The sequence below is a fragment of the Montipora capricornis genome, chromosome 6 (genome assembly GCF_036669925.1).
Source record: "Montipora capricornis isolate CH-2021 chromosome 6, ASM3666992v2, whole genome shotgun sequence".
Classification (NCBI taxonomy): domain Eukaryota; kingdom Metazoa; phylum Cnidaria; class Anthozoa; order Scleractinia; family Acroporidae; genus Montipora; species Montipora capricornis.
Window position 1 is genome coordinate 72,191,548 of NC_090888.1, and position 7,500 is coordinate 72,199,047.

Sequence of the window (7,500 nt, forward strand, 5' to 3'; positions counted from 1 at the left end):
ATATCCAGGCTTCCCGAAAATCGAAGTGAATATGACCCCAATCGGGGCTGGTTGTTCAATGTCGAGATTTAATTAGTTGTCAAGGCCCATTTCAACGTCACCGCTGTTTGTTTTTATATATCTGATTAGCATAGAATGCTAGCGGAATAAATGGATAAATCTTAAGATAAGGAGTCGTAAACTCTATTAATTAAGTGAAACTTCTGATTCTTGAAACAAGTCAAAAAAGCGTTCGGTTATCAGATACAACTAATGACATTGACAGCGATTGACAGCGATTGACAGCGCTAAATTCTGCCTTTTACTCTTTGTTTGACATACTTTTGTACTTAAAAGACCCCACAGAGCAAATAGAGGTTCTCGGCTTTATGGAATATTAACCGCTTGTTGTTTAAAGTCCGAGTTCAAGGGTAAATACCGTGGGTGGAAACGAAAATTCTTGCATAACAAAGAAAGTTCTTGCCTGAGTGCTTTTGCAGTGCCGGTTAACAGGCTATCAGAAGTCTTGCTTTGCGTTTTGTGGGCTCAGTGCTCTGTACTGGTTTTGAAAGACTGAAGGTTTTTTCAACTGATAGAGGTAAGCAAATTTCTTCAGTGATTTTCCACTGTGTTCATCATTAACGGAGCCAAACAATTCAAGTGGCAAGAATTTCTGAAATTACTGAATTACGGTCCAAATTGAAGGGTTTGTCTCTGACTTTAAATGCTCGCAAGTTCTCATGCCGCAGCAGATTTCCTCTGAACGACTCTTTTTCAAAAAGACTTAGCTGATTAGAGTGTGATGTGAAGTGCTAGTTTCCGGGCATTTTCAAAAAGACTGGTTATCACCCCGGCGTTATTTGGCCCAAGTTTGTAAGCGTTTTCTTTGAAATCAACCACCTGATTCACACTGGACGTATCACCGAAACAGGGCATTGAATGGTTTTCGTTGAATAAGATATATCAAAACGAGCTACGGCCTTTCTTAATGGCTCTCAATTTAGCAAGTTAAGGTTCAGTGAATAACAAGCCTACTCATGCAATTGACTTCATTTGCTCAATGCCAAAATTATTCTCGAATGTTCTGACTTGTTAGGGACCTTGATCTACGGACGGCGATGTCGACGAAAAACGTCATCTCAAAATATAGCGCGCTTTGCTCTATCTTAAGTCTTTCGTGATAATCCCATCTCTTTCACGTTCTGCAATGTGGGTGAAGCATCCTTAAAATAAATTGGTACGAGCGCGGGTTCAGATCTAGAGTGATAATAGAGAATGAAACTGAGATTCTCTGTTGCATGCTCACGTCAGTCGTCTAAACCTCAAATTTGGTGATTTCCGTTCAAGTCGTCGTTACCAGGGGCACCCCAACGAAAATATAGTTCAAAACCACTAAACACAGCATTGTTAAACGTATTTTAGTATTTAAACGGTAGATATAGGCATATTCACGGTATCCCCTAAAGATTTTTCATCTGTTCGGATTTCCTAATGATTCGAAATAAATAGGGATCAAAACTTACCTTTTCGAAAATTTCAGCCAGAAAAAAAGCTCCCGAAAATTTTAGATGACCTTTTTAGGGTAAAAATCCATTTAAAATTATACCCTTTTTTAGATGTTTGAAAATCCTCGGACAGGCAGGCAAGCAAGAAATTTTACAACAAATGTTCCGAAAATTCTAGATCTCAAATCGTCTTCCGAAGTAACAGGTATTTTCCGAAAATTGACGTTGGGTGCCCCTGCGTTATGCAGATTATCGCAAAAATATGTGCTAAAATCCGCGCTGTACGTTGCAGCACGATCAGTTTTCCTCTTTTATCCAATGATATCATTGTTTTGCGGCGTTGCTGCTGCGGTCGCTGTCGTCGTTTCTCAGCTCGCCATTATGTTCAACGAACGAGCCATAACCGGCCTGGGTTCGCAGTCATCAACACATTAGGAGCTGGTCCAACAGATTGCCAATTTTGGGGTTCATGTTAAACTTGTTGACGTTTTATAATCAATTTACATATGTCACATATTTAAATTTAGCGCTCAATAGATCGTTTTCACTGTCACGCAATAAAAAAATAAATCGAAAACCATCCGGTGGAAAAAGTCAAGAATTCGTGATGTTGTAGAAGATAAATGAAGAAGACACCTCTCCAAGTTTTAGGCCCGTGCGTTTCCCCAAACTTCAGATATTCGTCGAAATGTTTCGCAGAAATTTACAGAGCCCAGTATGAAAACGCCATGTTGGTGCACATCTGTGGTGCACCAATATGGCGGCCGGAAAATAGTGTCAACATCTGTTACTTACTTTGGCTATCTAGGCGAGTGATCATCTGTACTGAACAGACAGCTATTTACTTAAGCACTTTTCCTAATGCTTTAAATTCTAAAAAGGCTCAAAACCATGAGATAAATATAAATTTCTCGATAAACTTGATCGTCGCCTCGTGTCACGCACCGCTATAACTCAGAAATTCAAAATGCTCTGGTTTCCAAACGAAGCACGCTATTGAGCTTTAAAATTGCAGATGGATACAAATTTACCGCCTCTTATGCCTGATGAGGATAAAATCTTTCGTGGCTCTTTAGTTTTGGATTTTAGAAAATGATGACGTCACGTGAAAACGATCTATAGGCTACTTTCTTCCAATTTCTCCTGCGCTACTGACCGTACATTCTTGACTCCCTGTCATAATGTCAGAGCGAAGGTTTGATCTGGTTTTTAAATACTCTCTCCTTCTGCAATAAAATCGATTAAAACGGACACTTTTTGGCGGGGCGCCTTGTTTACGAACGGACACTTGAGCACCTAATTTGCTTCACTGAACATTAACAAACCGGGAAACAATTGATTTAGTAATCCATAACAAGGGAAGTTGTTTGTGGGTTCAGCTCGACATTGGCTACTGCTCTTAAGATATTTAGAGATCAAGAAGTCCATAATAGTGGGCTGTCAGCGAGTGTAGTCTGAAAGCACTTGTATTGCGTCAAGGTAAAAGTGAAACGTTGAAATTTTTGCGCCGATTGCTTGGTTTGGTGAGATTGCCTCTTAACGCCACCAGTCAGGTTAGAGGGAGGACTTCCAATAGGATCCGAGGCATTATTCCCATTACAATTCCATTTATATTTGTCACTGAGTGGTCGTTCTTTGTGATATTAATTCCGAAACTTGTTCAGTCGTGCATGATAGCTTAATTATTAAAACTTGTCAAAACTCTTGGGGAACCCCGCGTTTCAAATTCAATGCCCATGCAATCTTTCATTCTGATCACTTGCTTTTGAATCGTTTCCAGACAGACCATGCGTTCAACATTGTTATACGGTTTGCTGTTGTTCCTTATTTGTATCTTGTTGATGGAAGCTAAGCCTGTACCTCTGGAAAAAGGTAAGAAAGATTAACGGGGACATAAGTTGTGGAATAATCATGATAATCAGGCTTTCCCACAAACTGGACCAATGTCACGCAAAGTTTTGCTTCACTACTAATTATAAAACACCGCCTGTAGTAGATGCTAAGAATTCTCCCTACCATAGGAGGATCTTCATATAAATAGATAGATAGAACGTTCACAGAACATGTACTGACATTCATTTAGTCTAAATAAGTTTGCTTTGCCATCATGATGTTCCCTTAACGTAAGTCACATATCACCACAAAACAGAAAAACCTTCACACCAGGAACAAAAATCAGGTAGCTAGAAACTGTACAATTCTGTCTGGCTACACGACTATGTGAGTTTGCCATTGACTTAATTCTTTTCTACTTTTCAAATAGGTGACCTTGTAGAAGCTCTTCAAGAACTTCTCAAAGAAGGTGAGCTATTGGTATCAAGTAACGGCATTTACTTCGTAATTATTGATAATTATCATTACAGTAAAGCTAAATAAATCTGTTTGTTACGTATAAACAACTATCTCCAGTTAAAATAAAAGCAATTTTTCATAGAATTTCTCATGAGCTTTTCACCACACTGCATAATCTACACAGCAGGGTCATTTACATCCGCTAATTGGAGCGCCAGTAACATTTTAACACACGCTTTGTTGTATCGTGTCTCGTAACGAACTTGAATTTTTTCTAGAAACGTCTTTCCACAATGGCAAAAGGAAGGATGATCATTGGAATACTTTAAAAGCTTTTACCGAGAAAGGTATGATAAAACGAACCTGTAAAAGATTTCATGCCATTGACGGTGTGAATTATTCATTGACTTAATGCTAAAATCAGACCTAATGAAGGCTGAATTGACTACTGGAGTGTAACTTGAAATGCATTAGCCGATGAAGACTGGTTGGCCAGTGGAAATATAATCCATCGAATGTAATTTACACTGCAGCAGCTTTTAACGCAGTAGACCTTGGAGTTCTTTTGTGAATCCGTTGACATTAACATTGGAAGCCTCACCCTCCACCCCTCCCCGGGGGGAAGGGGGAAGGGGGGGGGGGGGGAGGACTTTGCATATGAAGGAGTGGGGATGTTTGCCGGAAATTTTGAATTAAACCCCTAAAGGAGACCAATCTGGGCGTGGCCCAGGCTTTTTTGACCCCAAAAAGAGACTATATTTAAAACGTATGAAATATATCTTTACTGGGTTGCCGTATGGCAATCCCAGTCGGAAAATGGGTAGATTTTCCGTATTCTCTTTTTTTTAATTTTCCGTGTCGGTAAAAGTCTTGCCTGTCACTCCCCTGGTAAGTGGTGTCTTTGTGCATAGAGGCTTCTGCGCGTATTTTCTTAGGATCGAGAGGGTAGTGGAAATGCGTAGACTTCTCTGGTCGACACACGAGAATCATTAACTTAGCCTGCAATGGCGTCGAAAGTCAAGTAACGCGAATGGCGTTTTAGTGGATCTTTGAACAAAATATACCCTTATGGAGCTCAATAATGGAAAGTCAGTTGGATAAACTAGGCAGGCGGTGAAAAACCAACACCTGGAATCTCAAATGGCGACGAGTAATGGACTTCGACAACAATCTATCGCCCGTCGAGCCGAAATCAAAGTGAGCTGTATTTCTAAAATAATATTTAACCAAGTGTGCTGTTATGTAGAACACTGAAACCAAATGGAAAATTCTCTGGTAACTTATGAGTTCAGCAAAGACACAAAGACAGAGAACGATTGAACGAATCGAACACCTTACGTGGATCTGTGATCAACTCTGCACAGTCTTCAGGTTAAAAAAATAATTGGAAATGTAACAGCCAAGAATTATTTGAAACAAAGCTTGTCGTGTATTTGTGCTTCATTATTTAAGGAAAAGGTTCTTCATGGAAACGGTTTGATCCTGAAATTTAGTTTGTTGCAATATTGCGCATATTTGACACGATTGAGTTTCTTCTCTTCACGCACGTAATGAAATCGAAGGGGTTTTTGCCTCTAATAGCAAATATGTTGTTTGTTTCAAAAAATTGTGAATTCATCATGTTTTATGATATGCGAGCTTAACTGGATAGTTTTTATGGCAATAGCATTTTCTTGTCAAAATGAGGTTAGCGTCTTTCTGGTGTGTTAACTTAATTAAATCGTGAGTTTGTATTTGCCGTCTGCCGCGTAACCTTGATTTCCACTCTCAAAATTACCTCCAGAACCTACTTTTTGCGTAGAATAAGCTTTTAGAATGATGTTCTTGCATAAAGCAAGCTAACAAAATATGTACCTTGCTGAGTTCGCATTTGTTAGCGTTAATAGTATTTTCGGTCCGATGCTTCTGTTTTATAAGGAGTATATTGTTTTGGTTTCCCATCCAAACACTAACCTCGCTGGACTGGGCTTAACTTCAGTGAACTCTGTCAGATGCTCAGAGGGCACGCTTAAACTTGTGGTGAAAAGAAGTTGTGAGGAAACTTGAAAATTATGAACATGTCAGCCCAGAAGCCAATGTTTCTCGCTCCTCTTTTATTTGTTATTCTTCAGAGACTGGATTGCTGTAGTTCAATACCACACAATTCAGTGCCTTCTGATTTTCTGTAACACGTACCACAGGCCACCCAGTGTATGCTTCACGGAAGCATCTCGTTTTATATTTCTTTGCGCGCAACCCTAAAGGAGACTTTCACGGCTACATATGATGGCGTTTTGCCCAGAACACTCTACCTGAAATCACAATCCGAAACTTACACCCCTAAGCGAGACGGCGAGCATCTCTATCCTTTTCATGTGGGAGTCCCCACCTCCACCGGGGAGGATGGGGGGGGGGAGGGGGAATTACCGCCGACTGGTTGGCGCAGTTGGTTGAGCATCGGACTCCTGTGCAAGCAGGACCAACACTCACGGTCTTTAAGTAACTGAGGAGAAAGTGCTGCATTTGTGACGACACCTGCAAATGGATAGACCCTCTAGTCTCCTCGAATAAGGAAGAAAAATTACAACTCTCAATGCTCATGCAAAACTCAGTGAAATGTAAAAGGACCAACCGTCCCAAGCACTATTCGCAAAGAGTAAGGAGGCACGGAGTTCCCTGTGTTGTGGTCTGTCCTCCGTAGTATATGGTTAAGAGGGTAAATACTTGGAGATATCAGCTACCCCAAGCTACTCTAAAATCCGAGGGTAAAGAAAAAATTAATGATGATCAAATGAATCGTCGACATGAAAATGACATGGAACACACTTTGCTGACTTTTATTCTTGTTTTCGATTCGTAGAATCTGATCCTGCCAGCGGGAATGGCGAGCTTAAGCCTGAAGACTACTAACAAGTCATTCATTTTATCCCGCACAACTTATTTGAGGAATCATATGTGTAGCTTTGTATTAGCTTTAAACAATCTTTTCATGTTAATTTGTCACTTTTCAATTTTTTCTTTCCTTTTTTTCCCTGATGCCACAAGTCTTGGGACACAGTGTCCTAAATTAACGATAATAGGAAATTCAAAGCAAATTACGAATTAACGATAATCGTTAATTTAGACTGAAGAGATCATGTTGGATGATCAGTGACCCCAAACTTAACCTGTGTAGCCCTATAGCCTGTGTAGGCTATAAGCCATAATTTCAAAGGATCGCACTGTCCTAGCTTTTGTCGTCTACTATTATTTACGAATAAACACAACAATCGAATATCCGGAACTTGGTGGCTTTATATATGCTGAATGATATGAAAACGCAACTGACCGTAGGAGGATTAATGTCTCCAGTCCATATCGAGCTGGAACAAAACTCTTCCAACTAGCTGGTCTGGTGACGATCAATACCCCGCTAAAAAGGTGGCGATTACAGAAATAGAAACATGTCTTCCCAGGTATAATGTCATTTCAAACCCCGCAAGACGGCAATTTTTTGCCCAGACATCGTCGACTAGCACTGAGTCGATCAATCCTGTACCTAATTTTGATATGTACGGCAAAGGCAAATAACTGTAAAACATGCATCGCATACCAATTTAATTTTCTTGAAACAAGACATTCCTTTTACATGTAACTCTTTTTACAGTTTCCTTATTCGTACCCAGAAATTAAATAAAAAGGGCCGTTATTTTGATACTGTCTCGGCCTACTTATTCATCTTGCAGTGCTTTCTGACCTGAGCGCG

General features: G+C 40.0%; 1 protein-coding gene and 1 long non-coding RNA gene across 2 annotated transcripts in view; both read left to right on the forward strand.

The window, feature by feature from the left end:
- LOC138054394 (uncharacterized) overlaps positions 1–7,500 on the forward strand; it is a 43,074-nt gene that overhangs the window by 6,502 nt on the left and 29,072 nt on the right. The window lies entirely within an intron of this gene.
- LOC138054454 (uncharacterized) lies at positions 399–7,449 on the forward strand. The gene is made up of 5 exons (XR_011133272.1): positions 399–577; positions 3,265–3,356; positions 3,748–3,786; positions 4,055–4,123; positions 6,616–7,449. It is a non-coding gene; the product is annotated as an uncharacterized lncRNA (long non-coding RNA).